Source organism: Phlebotomus papatasi, chromosome 3 (genome assembly GCF_024763615.1).
Source record: "Phlebotomus papatasi isolate M1 chromosome 3, Ppap_2.1, whole genome shotgun sequence".
Taxonomy (NCBI): domain Eukaryota; kingdom Metazoa; phylum Arthropoda; class Insecta; order Diptera; family Psychodidae; genus Phlebotomus; species Phlebotomus papatasi.
The window spans coordinates 82,489,444-82,508,619 of NC_077224.1; the positions used below are offsets into that span (position 1 = coordinate 82,489,444).

General features: G+C 34.3%; 2 protein-coding genes across 6 annotated transcripts in view; both read right to left on the minus strand.

Annotated features, from left to right (window-relative positions):
* LOC129806037 (cytosol aminopeptidase-like) overlaps window positions 1-14,170 on the minus strand; it is a 489,987-nt gene extending 475,817 nt beyond the window's left edge. Inside the window, exon 1 of the mRNA XM_055854347.1 lies at window positions 14,067-14,170. The gene's annotated coding sequence lies outside the window, so the exon portion shown is untranslated. The remainder of the gene's footprint in view (window positions 1-14,066) is intronic.
* LOC129806032 (dachshund homolog 2) overlaps window positions 1-19,176 on the minus strand; it is a 285,935-nt gene that overhangs the window by 211,215 nt on the left and 55,544 nt on the right. The gene's annotated exons all lie outside the window — the stretch shown is intronic.

A 19,176-nucleotide genomic window follows, 5' to 3' on the forward strand; every position in this document is an offset into this window, starting at 1 on the left:
TTTCGTAGAACGAATTTCGCGCGGAGTAAAAGTAGTCAGAGCATAAAGATTGAACTGTTTAAAAGAAATTCGTCAACAAACAGCACTCTTTGGCTAATGTTCTTCAATAAATTCTTAGAATATTTAAAATTTTTACCTTAATAAAAGAAATTAAAGTTTTATACTGAAAAATAAGCATAGTGTCACAAAACAGTATACATTCAGGCGTATTTAAAAAAAAATGATTTCATAATTTGACTCCCAAAAGTAGGCAAACTTGCATAATTGTTATATGTCAGGTGCATAACCTCGAAGTGCATAATGCCGGGATTGAGTGTATGGAGCAGAGCTCTTCCTTGCGGCGGAAAGTCACACAATCCGTCGTCTTTCAGTTTCGTTTAATGATTGTGTTAGGTATATCTACGGCTTAAGTCGTCGAGACCATATCTCCCCCTTCTGTCACATATTTGTTGGCTGCGAACTACCATCTCATCTGAGAATAAAAGCAGTGCTCTTTCTGTTTCATTTGTTGATTTCAAGATGTCCTGGGTATCTGTCGTGTCTTCTGGTTAGGGGGAGTTCTACCAGGGTTCGAGGACTCATAGTGCCTAAAGTTCAAGATAACTGCCTCTATCGGTCACTTTTTGTAAAAGGCGTTATTCTGTTTAATTCTCTTCCGAATGATTGCCGTATTTTTGCGGCTGCTACTCGTATTTCTATCTTCAGGCTGGATCCTAGAAGCAATTAATTTGTTTCTTGAAGAATTCTTAATTTTGAATTCTTATCATTCTCTATTTTTATGTTCATCATTTTTCTGTTTTTTTTTATCACAATTGTAAAAGGGATGATCCTATTCTTGTGATTAAATAAAGTAATAATAAATAATATTCTTTTTATTAAATTTAAAATGTATTGAGAATGATAAGACTTTAGCGCTTACATGCAACTATGCCAAAATTTGGTACAGTTACCATTTCTTGAAAACAATTAACATACGTGAGACAAAATGAAACTGCCCCATATTCCACGACCGTCTTATAGCCAAAACCTAAATGAAACTAGTAGGGCTTTAATTAATTTGGATACGCAGTTAGTAAAATTCAGTTCGCTGAAAAATTGTTAAAAAAAGAAATTGACCTGTATGAAACTGCCCCAGGTTTTGTAATATTACTCAAGATACTACATTATCTTTTAATAACTAGTCCAATTCCTCAATTATTCAGAAAAGAGCTATGTGAGAAATTCATTAAGTACATAGAAAAAAACTTAAGTTGACCGAAGGTAGCGTGCTCTTCCCTAATTGCTACACAATGAATTATTTTCGTAGAGTATTCACTCTACGGTTCAAGTTTCCAGGGTTCAAATCCCTTTTAGATCAGTGAAAAATTTCTATTATTCATCTCAAATCCAATCAATTGGACAAGGAATGGTACAGATAGCTCTATCCCTATACAAGATAAAAATATTTCAAAGAGAAAATTCGTAAATTAGCAAAAATTTTCAATGGTGGAATAGGTCTGTGCGCACCCCTTAATGTGCTGTGCCCTTTCTTTTACGCATTAAACCTGTGGGAGACAAGAGAAAGAGAAATTGTAGGAAAATGCAGGAGGAGAAAAAAGCCGCGGGGAGTGATGAAAATAGAGAATCTTTTTTTTAACCCACCCAGGAAGAATAAAAAAAAGCCCAGCATCCCCCAATTTTCTGTTTACATACAAATGGGACTATTTTATATTCATATTACACGATCGACTTATTTCTTTTCCGTTTCTTGACTTTTTTATCCACCCCTGGCTCAAAGTGGAAAAAAATCGGGGGGGGGTGTAGGGAGAAGAAAAATGGAAAAGAATGCAGAATCGGAAGTTATGATATCATTTTTCTCAATAATACCCCATATTTTGTAATAGGCTCAAATGTAGGCGAATTCTGGGTCATTTCATCTCAGTCCTACTACTCATCCTCGTACTCTAGACCAAAAGCAACTTCCTTCTGGTTGCACGATTTTCACAAGTACAGATGCCTTTTATTGCAATAATTTTAATCATAGAAATGTATAATTAACCAATAAATAGTGGGTAATTAATGGTGTTATCGTCTGAACAGATCACACACGGCAAATTGGTTGTGAAATGGTGGTAAAAAAAAATGCTCATGAAGTGGCTATTTAAAATTCACATCGGATTCAGCACCAAAACCATTTTTTTTACATACTTGCAACAACTATTTTAAACTTTCTATGAAGTCATCGGCACTTTAGCCAACATTTTCAATTAAATACTAAATCGTAGCATTTGGCGTTTCAATTTTACGGCTCTCTGATTGTTTTCCACACACATCATTTTTGTTTGGAGCGAAAATATCAAATATTGAGAGGTGCCCCCTTTTTTGAACTCCCATTTTCACATGTTTACACATTCGACATTGCTCCAAAAATTTTACAACCAAACCTCCCCCCCCTGTCCCACCCACTTAAGGGTTGATTTTGAACATTTTTACCCAGGCTTTTCATTGACCACTCTTTAAAACACCCCTAAATTGAAAACTGCCAAAATGGGTTGGAAATTCTATTCAATTCACACTTGAACTGTTTATTTGTTTGACCAGTTGAATGTCGTTTGCAACTTTTTCCCACTAATAGGGGGTTGTTGAATTTTTATGACATTTTTTACTCCAATAAATGAAAGTGACAAATGCACAATTAACTTTTCACCCTGGAAATTCCATTAATAAACCTTTCAGCACATTTTTGTTGTTGATGCAATTTCCTCAACCGCCCAAAAGATTTATTTAGTTTTATTCCAGAATCAAGAATTCCAAGTCAAAAACATGTAACAAGGCATAACACAATGTAGAAATGTTTTTGATCGCTATCCACAATGAATGGAAGCACATTAATAATTTTTAGTAAGATGTTAAATTTTTCACAGTGGAGGGCAATTGAAATGCACCTTAAGATATGATGGGAGGAATTATGTTTCCCAGCGCAAAAATGGGATATTTTAAAGGAAAATGTACCGACGTAAAGATAATCCGATTATCGTCTAGTGGACGAAGATTCTGCCTACAATAAAAATCCTTTTCTTCCCAGAGCTGAAACTTTGAGAGCCATCTCTTTGAGCATGTACGATATGCTTCCTTTTCTTGTCTGTGCTATTTGTCTGTGCCTCTGTGTGTCCGACCGTTACCATGCCTAGAAACCAAACAGTTAGAGCTACTGATTGGCTCCGATCAGTAATAACCTTTCGAACAAACAAAGCCAGTCCAAACCTATTCGAAAATCAAACGAAACCCAAAAGTTCAAGTTTGCGTACTCGCCGCTTTAGCGCTGATTGTCCTACCATTTCGAATTTCGGTCTTCTTGGCACATTAGTCGTCAACAATGAAATCGACAATGTAAACCAGAGGTGTGCAAGAACAAGTTTCATTTGACGTTTGTTCGGTTTCAAACGGTTCTTGCACACCTCTGATGTAAACGTTTGCTGCAAAAAGTGATTTTTAGTGTAGTATTGTAGAATTTCAGGATAGCAGAACGTTTGAATTGCAATTTCGATTAAGTAAATTTCTTAACGGTTTTCTTATTTTTTTATATGCTTTCAAGATCGCAAGCTCAAAAGCATTATTGGAAATAAATAAATTTAAAAAAAACAATAAAAAATGTTCTTTTGATAAACATGCTCATTTATGTGTAACTCGTCGGTTTCAGCGTTCAAACTTTCAATTTCAGTTTTCTCGACATTTCAGTTTTTCAAACGTTTCTGCATAAATGCTTTGAAGACCAATGGCAAGTTTTTTCCTAAAGAATATTGACTTATCAGCCTGATATATTTCGAAATTGTGCGTTAAAAGCTATCTAAAAATTCATATTTCATAATATCCGCCGAAATAATACAAGAAATACAAGCAAATTTGTTTAAGACGCGGTAAAATATCTGCAAAACTTTTACAAGGAAAAGTCAAAAAGAGCTTCATTTTTTATTAAGGTTGATGGGCACCTGCTTCCAACGTAATTTTAGGTAAGTTCTCTCTAATATACCTTCGAATACCTTCAAACTCTCAAATCGGGAAAGTTATTACCTTAAGTTGACCCTGATACCATTAACATGCCCCTCATTTTCCCCCCACCCCTCCCCTTCGCATCAAAACAATGTCATTTGGGATTGTTCGAAAAGGTATCGTATGATTTCTTTCATTTTTAGATATGTTGCAGAAATCACCTAGACGGACATTTCGTCTTTATACGAAAACCATTGAATTAGTCCTAGTATCGGTTTTGTCAAGAGTAAGGGGTAAAAATGCTCTTGATATCGTATTTCTAAATCAAATTAGATCATATATGGACTCGTTGAAAAGGTCTTAGAATTTATAACAAGACTAAACCGGTTCTAATCGCTTATGAACCGGTAATGACCCGATTCTTAACTGATAACTAATTTTTATCCGAAAATCAAATATTACTCCAAAGATATTTTTAGCAACCCAATAAGCAAAACTTGGCCAAATCGACGAAATTAAATAGAAATCTCTGAGTCTGTCAAGCGTATTTCGACAATATTTTGTCACTTTTTCGAATTGGTCAGAAAATGCTCTTTGGGAATGTTTTCAGTTATTTATGAATCGGTTCAAATTAGTTGAATTCAATTGCAACACCGCTTTATTCTAGTGTATGAATAATAAAAACGAAAAAACGCAAAACTTGAGCAATGGATTTATATAGTTACAATACATCGTTTAAAAAAATAATAAAATTTAAAATTAATAAGTAATTCTTAAAATAAAAAACGAAAAATATGAAGATAAAAATAATAAAAGGAATTGTTTATCATATATATCAATTCTAGAATAAGATGAAACGAATAATTTCCATAGATAAATTCTTGAAATTTTCGAATCATAGGGTAATTGCACTAAATTTCGGCCAGCTTGGAATTTCAGCCACACCTTTTGTTCCTCAGGTTTCTAATCGTTCTTACTTTTTGCATACTCTAGAGATTATGCAATGCAAAAATAAGGAAAAAAATTGTTGTTTCTATGAACGAGATGATATGAAAAAGACTGAAAAAGACAAAGACGATAAACTACCTACAAGTTTTCAAGCAACACCCTTTGCAAAGAAGTAACAAAACAATTCAATTTGTATTAAATATATTACATTTCGAAGTTAATACATTGGCGCTTGCATGAACCTATGCCGAAATTTGGTAAAGTTGGCATAGGTAGTTTCAAACTTATCTACATTTTTCTCTGAAGATTTCAAGTTCATTAAGATGGTGCAACGGAGCGTTTCTTTCAGAAACATTTTGTTTTAAAAGGAAACGGTGTTAAGCTAGGCTCAAATTATTTGTTGCTCTTGTTTTTACAGTAGAACGATATGCGCGCCACCTACGACTTCATCGAAATTCTGCATCTCACTCACCACGTTTAAAGTGTCTCAAACACCCCATTGGTACTGTTCAATGTTTAAGACATTTGATATTGAAAACGTCTACTAAGACGGCGGTGGACGCTGAAAATATTTTCAATTTAAATTATAACTGTAATAATCAGGGGGGTGACATTATCTCTGAAAAATGCGACCAGTTTTAATTTAATTTTTTTCCTGTTTTCGTGCACATTTAACGAGATATCTTCAAAACTACGTAGGTTGCCAATTTGGGGTTTTCGGTTGGCTCTTCGTTATTAAATTGGCTTTTATTTTGTATTAGTATTTTTTGCTAATTCATTCTACAATGACAGAAAACAGCTAATAAACTCAAAAGTTTTTTCGGCGCGCTAAAAAAATTTAGGAAACATACGAAATGTCATGCCCCTGGTAATAATATTGTTGACAATAAATACGTTTCTATTTTATTCTCTTCTAGAGCTTAGTAGAAGCAAGTTTTTTAATCTTTTTCTTTCAATTTTATTTAAAAATATGATTTCTTAAAACACCTTTAAGACTGACAAGCAAGTTATCCCACTCTGTGCTCTTATATCTTCTCAGATGTGTATTCGGAAAGAGTGTAATTATATTATTCTGCCTTTTTTGCATACTCTTCATTTTTTTTTCTCTGTACAATTGTAGTTTTAATGGGACGCAAAAACATTAATAACAAGACCACAAATGAGGAGTTGTTGTGAAACACTTCTTCCTATTTGTAAAATCATTCATTCCTTAGTTCCTATTTATATTTACTATTTATATTTTACCACACTTCTTAAATATTGTATAATTAGGTCATTAAAATGTAATAAAAATTGTATGAACCGCTCGATTCAGCGGAATTGTCTTGGAACTGTCGCACAATAAACAACAGTGAATACTTAAAAGTATTTTAATTTGTGTGTCCACAACATATTTGGTGTCAGAAGTGGTTAAACACATCGTGAAAACCCAAGTGGAAATCAATTGAAAAGTGCAATTTAAAATATAAATGAATAATAGAACATGTTTCCACTTGCGTGAAAAAGTGATAAAAGTGAACCCTGTAAAGAAGATACGCCCAAAATCAGCATCGGATTTGCCAAAAGCTACTGAGACAGTCACCAGAAACAAACAAGAAGAAGAAGACCAGCTTGCAGAATCATCCAGTATCCAGACTTTCCCAAATGATTTACAACTAGACGACTCAGTATTCAAGAAAAGCAGTAAAATCCAGTATTCACCAGTTGGACCACGCAAAATTCTTTTTTCATCAACTACACCTGATAGATCATCAGCATCTCTTCTCGGAGTAACACCTATAATAGAGCAGATTAACGCACTGCCTCTAGCTCCTATTACTCCAGAAGCAGTACAGAATACTTCTCAGCAGAAAAGCCAATCAACGAGTTCGGAAACTTCTTGCAACTCTTCAGGCTCCAATTCTTCAGTCATCGAAGCTCCTGCATTTCAGCGAAAGACATCACCAGCATCCAAACGCAGCCTTATTAAACCTCCGACAACTCCACCACCACCTCCACCGTCGAACACTACAAAGAGTCCTACATCGCCAACTCAGCCACCAAAATCTGACAACATGAGCGTCGTTTCATTCAGTGACATCTTCAAAGATGTACCAAAGTGTACATGTGAGTACAACACAGCTTCCCAATTTATATCCCTGGCCGATAATTTATATGAGGAATTTTTTAAGACAGAAGATTTTTCTAAAGATCGGGAATTCATAAGACTTTTGTCATTTAAATTAAGTCCTGAAATGTATTCGTATATAAGAGGGCAAACATTTAACACATTTTATGAATTCAAAGATGCTCTTCTATCTGTAATTACCCCAGAAGTATCTCTTAGTGATGCTATTCTTGCACTACAGAAAATTTCTATGCGCCCTAAAGAAAATATTAAAGAATTTGGGAAGAGAGTTGAAGAAGGACTTCAAATTTTAAATAGTGCATATGCATCTCAGTTTAGTGGTAGTCTTCCCACATCCCTTAAGGACAATAATACTAGAATGGCCATAGATGTATTTGCCAATTCGATTAGAAACAATGATACAAGAATTTTACTCATGGCAAAGACTTTCCCTAATATTACATCTGCTGTCCTGTTTGCTGAAAATAGACTGAAATCATTTACTTTTTATAACGATGACAGAAGTGCAAATCAATCGAGTAATGATAGAAATACCACGAATGCAACACAATCTAACAATACGTCCAACAGATTTAACAATACAAACAATCAAACTTTTAATCGAGGACATAATTCGTTTAATAACAGTAATAATACTACTTCCACGAATATCCAACAAAACGCCTATCGAAACAATTCACAATACATTCCGCCCAGACAAAATTCGTTTGGAAATCGATCATTCAATAATACAAATCAGAGTTCTAATAACACGAATCGCAACAATTCCTTCAACCGATCATCTAACCAAACCCTTAACCATAATGAAACCACGATCTTTAATCCACGGGGTGGGGATTTCAATTCCACTGCAATGTTTACTACAGACGAAGGAAGGCCTGAAAATATCGAACAGGATCAGGAAAACGAGATGAGGTCGGCAGGACAACTTTAAAGTATTCTGCCGACCCTGAAGAGATGATCACGGTACCAAGCTACTTTATCACACAACCAGAAAACCCTCAGATAATAAATGTGTACTGTAGTGTTGAAGGCCTACAAGCTCAATTGAGATTTCTCATTGATAACGGATCTCCTTATTCGTTTGTTAAAGTAAAATCCCTGCATCCTGATTCACCTGTAATTGTCTCCAAAACTATTTCAATAGGTGGAATCATAGAGGGACAAGTAAGAACTCTAGGAATTGTAAAAATGCAAATGGGATTTACATCTTTTAGAAAAATTGATGTAGATACAAAACTTCACGTTCTCCCAAGTAATCACGTACCATTTGACGGAATTATTGGTAGGGACTTAATGTACCTACTAGACGCAGTAATACACGTAAAAGCAGGTCATGTTTTATTTAATGAGTTGAGACTATCTGTACCTTTCTTACGCTACCCATTTGATCAAATGCAATTAACACGAACAGAAACCTCAAACGAAGGTCAGTCAGAAAATACAACACAAGAATCTACTTCTACATCCTCTTCTTCATCTCAAGCTCGAGATATAAATCATTCACTTATTGGGGACAGCGTTCAAGAAAATCAGGAAAATAGCTCAGCAAATTCCAAAAGCATTGACACAGAAACAAATGATTGCAAAATTAAGCAAAAATTAGGTCACATATTTTGCTTACAACCCAATTCTGAAACATTTATTGAATTCACATTTCCAGAAAACAAACCTTTGCTATGTAAGCAATTTTTTTGTGATGACAATAAGGAAATATTTTCACGGGAGTGCATTGTACACCCAACAAAGCATAAAGCAAGAATACCTGTTGTCAACACAACAAAATTTGAAGTTCAAGTGCACCAATTCGTACCAGATATAGAGTCATTATCGGAATTCAATGTTTATAATTTAATGCCTACAGACGCATATTCTCCCTCAAATGACCAAATAAGAACTGAAGGAATAATGCAGAAAATTAACATCGATCAAAATCTAACTAAAGAGCAATACGACAAACTACGCGAAATGTGTGAGAAATTTAACAAAATTTTTCATCTCGAACATGATAAGTTATCTCACGTTACATGCGCGGAATACAAGATTGAAACAATGCCAGGAAGCGGAATAATTAACGAAAAACCTTACCGGATTCCGTTCCATCAACGGGACGATATAAAGAAAGAAATAACCAAAATGCTAAACAGTGGAATTATCAGACATAGCTTTAGTCCGTACAATTCACCTTTGTTATTGGTACCAAAGAAATCGGATTTAAGCGGTAAGAAGCGTTGGCGTGTGGTCATAGATTTCCGAAAACTCAATCAAATTACTATAAAAGACCAACACCCAATTGCCAATATCGATGACATCTTTGACAGATTAGGTAATTGTAAATATTTTTCCACATTAGATCTGGCATCTGGTTATTTCCAGATGAAAATTTCGGAAGACAGTAAACCAAAAACGGCTTTTAACGCAATTGGCTCACATTTTGAATTCGAGCGCCTTCCCCAAGGGTTGACTAGCGCACCGGCTGCATTTTCAAGAATGATTAAGAATGTGTTGGGAGATTTGTTGGAAGATTGTTGTATGGCCTACTTAGACGATATAATAATTTATTCCAGCTCAGTTGAACAACACTTCCTTAAATTACATAAAGTTTTCGAAAGACTCCAGCAATTTAATCTCCAAATACAACCTGAAAAATGCGAATTTTTTAAAAATGAATTATTATACCTGGGATACCGCATATCGTCTGATGGATTGCGCCCAGATGCTTCAAAAACGCGAGCAGTAGCTGAATATCCTATTCCACTCAATCTACGCGAATTAAAATCATTTTTAGGACTAGCATCCTACTATAGACGCTTTATTCCCAATTTCTCTGCAATCGCCAAACCTCTTACAGAATTAACGAAGAAAGACACACCCTATTTTTGGACTTCTTCTTGTCAGGATAGTTTTACAACCCTGAAAAATAAATTAATATCAGACCCCATTTTAACATATCCCGATTTTACCCAACCTTTCGTACTTTATACCGATGCAAGTCAGTTTGCAATCGGAGGTGTTCTCTCCCAAAATGATAAAGTCATTTCATATGGGAGCAGAATACTAAATAAGGCAGAAATAAGATATGCTACAATTGAAAAAGAGGCTCTAGCTGTATACTATTTTTGTAAATATTATAGAGCCTATTTAATTGGTCGTCCCTTCACGGTTGTAACTGATCACAAGCCTTTGGTATCTATTAGCAAAATTAAGGATCCGGGTAGCCGAATCCTCAGGTGGCGGTTGAAACTAGAAGGTTACGACTATAAAATTATTCATACTTCAGGCGTATTAAACGTAGTAGCGGATGCCTTATCCCGTATTCCGATTCGCGAGGACATTCAAGCACACGACAATAATAAAGATAATTTGTCCCATAAAAACATTGAATCAAAAATTTTCGCAGTCACAAGGGCGCAAACGAGAGCAATCAACAAAGAACTGAACAAGCAAGTAAATAATAAAATTTCTGCTGTCAATGATTCATTGGAGCTGAATGAACAACAAATTTTACATGATGAACCCCAAAATACGCATGATCTTAATATTACGCCATATGAAGAATTCGTGAATCTACGAGAAATTGATCTTCCACAAGTATACGAAGAGATAAGTGACGAGTACTTTGGAAACAATCAGAAAGGATTCCAATCTCTCTTTGTGAGTTCCAGCAATACTCCGGAAGACTTTCCAGCAATTCAGAAAACATTAATTCTCCATGTTTTATCCTCCATACAAACCGGCGAAATATTCGCGAAGGAATTAAATAACATTACGTACATATTTGCAAAATTACCCAATATCCCTTACGTTCGTTATCAAACAATGTTTTGTCTTTTTGAAAAACTTTATGCCTTTTGCGAAACCCAAAACATTTCAACTATAAAAATGGAAAAGCAAAACCTGTTTATTCCTACTCTTAAATACCCGGTAATCAAACGAATGCTTAACTTCATTTTTAAAGAAGGAAAAACGAAGGTACTTATTTACAAGAACAAGATTAGTAGGTTACGTGACGCTGAGAAAATAACTACAATCGTCAAAGAATTTCATGAATCACCTCTTTGTGGACACAAAGGAGTGACAGCAACTTGCGCCAGAATTCGCCAAAAATATTATTTTAAAAACATGCGTCGTATAGTATCAAAAATTATTAACAGATGTGAAAAGTGCCAGAAAAACAAGGTATCCCCAAACACTCGAATGCCCATGATGATAACACCTACACCACCTTTCCCATTTTATCGTGTTACTATAGACGTAGTAGGTCCCCTTATGCTTACAGAGAGAGGTAATAAATATATTTTAACTATCTATGATGAGCTATCAAAATATCTTGTAGCAATTGCAATGGCAGATCAAACTACAGAAACAGTTGCTAGAGTTTTTGTAGACAAGTTTATATGCCTATTTGGGACACCTATCGAAGTCTGTAGTGATCAAGGACCATGTTTTTCCGCTGGCCTATTCAAAAAGATATGTACACTGTTAGGAATTTCAAAGACTCAGGCATCACCTTTTCACCCACAGACCTCTGGAGGGGTTGAGAGGAGTCATCGTACTATCGCTGAATATTTGCGAATTTTCACAAACAATGGGAACCAAGACTGGGATCTTTATTTAAGCTCAGCCGTAGCTTCTTATAATTCAGCAAAACACAGTGCGCATAATTTCACCCCTCATGAATTAATCTTTGGTAACAAACTAGACATTTCTTCATTTTCACAACCCCAAAATAACCCTGTATATACCTTTGACGACTATTACACCGAACTGAGACGAATATTGCATTCAACCCAACAAACTGCCGCGGAATTACTCAAAGTCAATAAACACAAATCAAAAGAATATTATGATTCAAAACTAAATATTGCGGAATTTCAAGTTGGAGACAAAGTTCTGTTAATTAATAAGTCACTGCCAAAAATTGGAGAATGTTCAAAATTTTTAGAAAAGAGGAAGGGACCCTTTTTGGTAACAAAAATAAATTCTCCGGTGACAACAACAATTCAAATTGGGCACAAGGAGAAAACATATCACAACAATTTGCTAAAACTGTATTACGAAGAAACTCCTTAACGACCATTATCCTAACAATCTCTTTCATCATTTCCTTGCAGACACGATCATTATCGTATTAACCTTACTATTCGTCTTGCCAACTGCTTGTTCCGAAACAGAAGGATTCCGATTAATTCCATTGGAAGATGCTACTAATGCATATATTCTTGACCTTGGACCTGTATGTTTGACCGACTCGCATTGGACTATTGCAGCATCCCTAGAACTTCCGAAGTTTGAAGATATACTCCATACATTAGAAACCCACATTAATGAAATAGATGAAGCCTGCAAATTGCTTTATAATGATACAAACTCTCAAATTTATCAAAAATGCAAAGAAAATATCATGAGAATCAGTGCAAATTTTAGAACCAGTCAAAGAACCTTCAATATTGTTAAACAATTATTACATCCTGAATATACTCCTCCCATTAAACGGCAAAAACGTGGATGGTTTAATATCGTTGGTTATGCTTCTAAATTCTTATTCGGAACAGCAACAGAAGAAGATCTTTCAAGTCTATCTGATAAACTAGATTTTATCGAAGGCAAAAATGATCAAGTAATGAGACTAATGGAACTCCATACAAGCCTAATAAACTCAACATTAGCGGAATCTGATGAAATTAGAAAAGATTTATCAATAACACAGTTAAAAGTAAATAGTATTGTGAAAATGGTAAATGACTTAAAGAATACTGAATTTCATCAGGTTAACATTGATCTCTGGAGACACATAGAACATGCTGTTTCATTAGAAATTGAAAAGGTACAACATGACCTTGATCAAGTCCTAACCATTACTCAAGCTGCAATCGGTGGAAAATGTCATCCACTTCTTCTCCCTCCTGATAATTTTAAGTCTCAAATCAACGAACTAAAATTAAAATTGCCCGAAATGACTACATTCCCAGCAATGTCACTATTTCAATTATACAATGTAGCCAAATTAAGAATTATTGGATCCTTATCAAGAATAACAGCTTTCGTTGATATACCCTTATGCAAAACACCTCCCTACACTTTATACCATATTATTCCCTTACCATATATGCGTAATGAATCTTTTAAAACAATCAATATACATTACCCATTCATAGCTATTGATAACAATTACGATTCGTACGCTCTTTTTGATTATAATAAATTTAATGAATGCACACGGACCATTCAACCTCCTATTTGTCCTACAAATATTATAAGAAGCTCTTCTGTAGCTACTTGCGAATTTTCCGTAAGTAAAGGACTCTCAGATAAATGTACGCTTTTACCACATAAATTCCAATTCAATATGTGGATGAGTCTTAAAGAGAATATTTTCCTGTTTATTCTGAATACAGCTTCCAAAGTCCAAATTAAATGCGCAGAAAGAAAAGCTCAATTTGTGGAACTGCCATCTAAAGGAATAATTCAATTGAGTAAAAGCTGTCGACTAAATAGTGACGGTATTTATATATTTTCCGAAAATTCCTTTAATTCAAGCTATATCCTAGCACCTTTTGAACAGATGGGTGAGATGAAAAGCATAGATTTCAAACATGAACCGGAAAAAGAATTAGGCTTACTAACTATAACATCCAATACTCATAGGAAATATATCGATGCGCTCTTACAAGAAAGTCACTACCTTACGAAAACACAAAATTCGAATGATAAAATCCCTATTATCGAAAAGCACGTCCTCCCTAATATTTCAGGAATAACTGCGTTAATCATAATATTTATTCTCATAATTTATTTTAAATGCTTCAGAACAACAGGAATTTCCTATGGAACGAATACAAGTGTCCAACCACCACAAACTAACATAAGCATTACCCCACAACCCCCTACAGTTTCCAATCCTATACCCATGACAATCCCTCAAAACTTAATTTTAAGATCCCAAGATGTATTAAGAGATGATTTGATAAACTCGATTGAATTGCCTTCTAGCAGAAGTATCAGAAGTATTACTTTTAACTAACAAAAAAAAAATGAATAAATTAATTAATTAATGATTTAATAAAAGCACTTAATATAAACACTCAAAAAAAAAAAAAAAAAAAAAAAAAAAAAAAAAAAAAGAGGAAATTTGTAATTTTTAGCTGTAAATTTAAGAGCATTATCTGTATACTTTAATAGTTCAAAAAAAAAAAAAAAAAAAAAAAAAAGCAATGTAACAACTAAGATTATACTAAATATACTTTATAACTTTAATATAATCGTGCAAAGCACTTATTCTAAGGGGATAGGAGTGTTGTGAAACACTTCTTCCTATTTGTAAAATCATTCATTCCTTAGTTCCTATTTATATTTACTATTTATATTTTACCACACTTCTTAAATATTGTATAATTAGGTCATTAAAATGTAATAAAAATTGTATGAACCGCTCGATTCAGCGGAATTGTCTTGGAACTGTCGCACAATAAACAACAGTGAATACTTAAAAGTATTTTAATTTGTGTGTCCACAACAGAGTCTCAACTACAAATTACATCTTGTAGAAATTCATTACCAAGTGAACAAGTCTGGCTTGCTTTTAGAAAGAAAAGACGATAAAAAAAACACTGTGAGACTTTTTTTTTGCACAATATACGCAATATCTAGTGCAATAAATTTCAATACTATCGACTACAAATGTGCCATTTTGTCTGATGATGCTCTGACAAAAGATTTTTACATCGAAAGAAAAAAAGAGATGGAATAAAAATTTTTGAGAATAATATCTGTGCACCCAAAAATTAATCCGAGCGTTAAATCTCCCTGTAGGGTTGTTCCTTTTATTCTTGCAACACTTCACGCATATCCACCAACAATTCCATTCCCATTATTATTTCCTCTTGATGGCTAACACACCGGGAGATACTTTTGTTGCACGGATACTTTTGTCGCAATATCTATTTGTCACAGAATAGTTAATAATTCCGGGTTTTTTTTTCGGGCTGTAGCTGTACTTAAAAGCCTCATTCTTGCACCCTCGAGGGCAAAAATGGGCGGGAGACAGAAATTCTCTCACACATATGGACCGGAGTATATTGGATGGTGAAAGACACAAAAGGGATAATCTTTGGCGCTTTACTTTGAAATTGCAACACTTCAAAACATCATTCTAACTCTTATTGTTCCCCAATCCAAGATCACAAGAAGATTTTCAGAGGCGTTACTCAAACAATAAGGGATACGGCGACATCTATCATTACAATCACACGTTAGTTTTTTAATCTACTAATACATTGGATATTTGCAAAAAGGGACCAAGGAAAAAAATTAAAAGAACAAAATATAATTAAAAGGGAGTGGCAAAGCGTCTTATACTTTGCAGAATGCTCGAACTCGTAACTTAGATGATATACCTCAAAAGTACATCAGATTTCGTTTACCGGTTCGCAATCGATTTGAATCGACTGATAAGTCTCAGGGTTGACTACTGGAGGGTCCCTTGAAGGTCCCAAGTCTCTATCTCTATCCACTTGGACTCTAGGCGTAGTAACGGCCATAGGATAGACAAACAGAATAACGTTAGCAAACCCGAAACTTCAAATTTCCAAAATTCTACCACAATATGACTTATAAATTAAAATGTTAAACATTAAAGGGACCCTCAAAAAATATATTCCTTAACCGATTTAATCCAGAATGGATTATTTTTAAATGATTTTAGGGTAAGTGTGCCAAATTTCGGCATAGTTGCATATAAGCACCGAAGTCCTAAGTTTTAAATGCAATATTTTTAATTCATATTTGTATTTTTTGTTACTTCCTTTTCGGGAGGGTTGTGTGGAACCTTGAAGACTAGTTTATCATCTTTGTTTTCCTTAAAATCACTTCCTAAAATATTGAAAAATTAATAAAAATATGGACATTGCTATGCGTAGTATTCCGGCCACTTTGAGTGAAATTCCGGCCACCTTTTTTCTGGCCACCTTTTGTGAATTGTAAATTCCAAAAATGTTTTGTAGTATAAGCCAAAGATTAAGAAATAGTCTACAGATTTTTCACTAAATAATTTAAATAGGAAAAATTCACAGAGTACTCTAGCACTCGTGCTGACCTTTCGAAGTGCCAAAGTAGAAAATGTTGAGAATGTGACCTCTCGCATTAAATAACCATTCCCAAAGTATCTCCATGACAGTAAACTTTTTATCAGGCCATTAGAAGCCTTTCCTGCTTAAAATTTGAACCACTTCATTTTTGGGGATCGATCAAAGGAAAAACACGACGAGACGTACAATAATTCATGTAGGTGGGTATCACATGATTTTTTAGAGACTTCCTAATTCACCCCTATTAAGACATGGAATGAATTTTCTCCCAAAAACTCTCAACCCTTTTTTCAGTGTGACAAAAAGAGAAGTTGATATACATTTTTGGCTATATTAGATAAAACATATGGGTGTACAAGTACAACCCAGAAGGTCTTTAGTATACACATGAGAGATAGCAAAAGAGAGACACTGTGCCTAAATGGCAAATAAAATTAACAATGCGTAAATGGGTTCAATTGAAGCACATTTTATTTCCTTTTATCTGTAATTAGTCAGTGGTTTGGTAAATTGGAAGAGACAGAGGCACATTGAATGGTCAAGAAGTAAACGCGCAAAGAGAGAACATTTCACACCCTTCTAGACAGGAAAATCCCTCAAACTCCTTCAATTTTAAAATAAGCATACAACACCAAACCACTTTTCCCATGGAGCCATCCAACACACATTGTGAAAATCACTCAACTACGCAGATGGGGTGGAATTATGGGAGTTCTGTGAGGAATTTAATGTTAAATTAAATAATAAACACACACAAAAGGATTCACCATCTCATCATGGTGGCTTCAATAAAACATTATTTATAGAGACTCTTCCATCATTATGTGACTCTAGCGACGTGTGAAATGAAACCTTTTCGCGCCCGATTATGCATCAACACCTCCCACACCAAAACCCAAATACATACACTGTGAATCACAAAAGCGGTTATCGGTTACCGTTCCCGATAATAGCGTTCTTTTTCTTAACCTAAATTAAAGGGAATTTTGATTAAAAGATTGTGGTAAAATTATTAAAAACGGTTAAAAACGATTCAAACAACCATCGAAAGAGTATGTTCATGAATTTTCACTGATTACATTAATTAAAAGGTTAGACGACTAGAATAGTCATGACCGACTTTTATGGTACTGACCGACTAACCGATCATTGTAACCGATCATCCCAACCGATAAACGGCCTTAATTCATCGATTGCACTTTCCGTAACTGAACAAAAGACCGATCATTGTAATCGACCTACTATTCGTCATCGGTTGCAAAACCCGTAATTTACTGACAAACCAATTATTGTAATCGATCTATCAGTTTCACCAGTTGTCATCAGATGGAATAATCGTTACCAATTTGAATTGGTATGTCAACCGATTTTGGAAGTCCAACAGACATACCAGTCAGTGGCTTAAATCGATTTACCTGTGACTTAAATCATCGGTTGCAATAACCGTAACTGACCGACAAAGCGATCGTTATTATCAATCTACCAGTTGTCATCGGTTGCAATAACCGTTACCGATTTAAATAAGTATAGTAACCGATTTTGGAAACCCAACTTATACCGGTAGCTTAAATCGATTTACCAGTTGTCTTAAAATATCATATCATGAATTGCAATAACCGTAACTCTCCGACAAACCGATCATTGTGTAATACATCTACCAGTTATCATCTGTTGCAATAACCGTTACCAATTTGAATAGATATGGTAACCGATTCTGGAAAAACAACAGACATATCGGTAATTTAAATCGATTAATCAGTTACTTTAAATCATCGATTGCAATAACCCTAATTGCCCGACAAACCGATCATCGTAATAGATCTACAAGTTGCCATCGATTGAAATAACCGTTACCTATTAAAATGGATATGTTAACCGATTTTGGAAGTCCAACAGACATACCGGTAGCTTAAATCTATTTACCAATTGTCTTAAATAATCGATTGTAGAAACGGAAAGCGATTTCAACGGTGATGACCAATTTTCATGGTACTGACTGACAAACCGATTATTGTAATCGATCTCTTGGATCGACTATCCAGGGTACTCCACGCTAACCGATTTCAATTCAGCGGAAATTCAGCAGAGTTTCACTAACCTTATAACGACAATAGCGAGGTAGTGTTATTTCCATATATAATATTTGGTTAGCACTTTTAATTCCAGAACTGCTAACCAGTTAGCATATTTTCGCTGATCCACTCAGTAAAAATGCTGAAAACGTTGCTTTTTTCAGCAAACTGTAAACTTTGTAGCTAACCGCAACTGATTTTAATACCTTTGTTAACTGATTTACCTTTTACTAACCAACAAATCAGTCATTTTAATAAATTTATCACCTTAACCTCAATTTCAACGTCAATATTTTCAATGTATTATCTCGAGGAATTTTATCATTTACATGCATTAATTTCATTCGTTACTTTATTAGATGAGACGGGTAAAGAATATTAAAAAAAAAATTAAAAAAAACCACAATTTTTAAGCGTATACTTCTGTCGAGATAGATTTCATTTGAAAAAAGTAATTCATTCGACTGAAAAAAACGTTAAATCGATTACAATTACCATAAACTAACCTTCACGTTAATTTTCCAAATATGAAGATAAAGAAAAGATAGTTTTATTGGCGGTTTATGAGAAATTTACCACTTAACTGTATACTTCGGGAGAGTAAAATTTGTTTTCCTTAGTTCAATTCCATTTTTTGAATATTAAATCTTTAAAATTAGTACATGAATAATTTCAATGGCAATAAAACCAAGAAAATTAACCGAGAAAACAAGTGCAGAAGATTAAAATCACGGTATCTGAAAACTATAACTTCGTTTTACATTTCGGGTGAAATACAACACAATTCTTTTTGAAAATTTATTATTGCACACCGAAAATAATTAGCTAAAATTCTATTAATTAATCTATAAGCACCTTAACTCGTACACTGAGAAAAAATGGGGGTGCGATTAACTTTCTTTCCTCGTAATTTTAACACTTTTTAGGTGTAAAAATATATCAACTTTTTAATGTTAATTTTACACCTTTTTAA